This window comes from Trichoplusia ni, chromosome 4 (assembly GCF_003590095.1).
Source record: "Trichoplusia ni isolate ovarian cell line Hi5 chromosome 4, tn1, whole genome shotgun sequence".
In the NCBI taxonomy this organism is placed as follows: domain Eukaryota; kingdom Metazoa; phylum Arthropoda; class Insecta; order Lepidoptera; family Noctuidae; genus Trichoplusia; species Trichoplusia ni.
The window spans coordinates 18,742,288-18,743,057 of NC_039481.1; the positions used below are offsets into that span (position 1 = coordinate 18,742,288).

Genomic DNA, 770 nt, shown 5'->3' on the forward strand with positions numbered 1-770 from the left:
TGATAGTCAATTTCAGTGCCACAGTCAGGTGCAATCTGAAAATCAGTACACTAGCACAGCTTATACTGAGATGGATCCTTGTTGCACTAATTAATAAGTCGTCTTGTAATATAATAATTTGTGATGTTTTTGATATTATTTCCGTAAGAACTTATTTATGTGTAACAAAAATAATTGGTTTAAATGGTTTAATTTACAAAAGAGGTTATAACACGCCCTAATTTTAAAAAAGGTAACCGATATTCTACTCTTACTCTGACTTACAAAAGATTTACCTATTCGGCCGGTGATTTGGGTTGTTATAAGATACCCGAAGTCCTATCACCATCTCTTTAAGTATAGCATATTTGAAAGTGGAAGCCGCTCTTTGCTGATCACTCATTTTTCTGTAAGATTTAATTATAGAGAAGTTCGATACTGTACAGTTAATTGAATATATATTGTACAAGCATCGGTGGTTCAGTGGTAGAATGCTCGCCTGCCACGCGGGCGGCCCGGGTTCGATTCCCGGCCGATGCAAGTTCATTTAGTAATTCTTTTATTTAACTGTATAATACAAATGTTTTATTTTTAGTATGAAGTTAGCTTTCATTTTTACTTTGACAAAGATTTATTTTAACGAGTGTTTCTTTAATAATCATTGGAAGATTGCGTCTCCTTAGAGTGTTAAGAGACTCGAAACCTACGAGTAAGGTCCAGCAGCATTTCGCTATCATCACTTGTAAGTATAGCATAATTAATAAGAGTCTGCCAGCTGACGGCAACTAGCA

General features: G+C 35.2%; 1 non-coding gene across 1 annotated transcript; it reads left to right on the plus strand.

The window, feature by feature from the left end:
• The first annotated feature begins 448 nt into the window (after nt 1-448).
• Nucleotides 449-519, plus strand: Trnag-gcc. The gene has a single exon. It is a non-coding gene; the product is annotated as a tRNA-Gly (tRNA).
• The last annotated feature ends 251 nt before the right edge of the window (nt 520-770 follow it).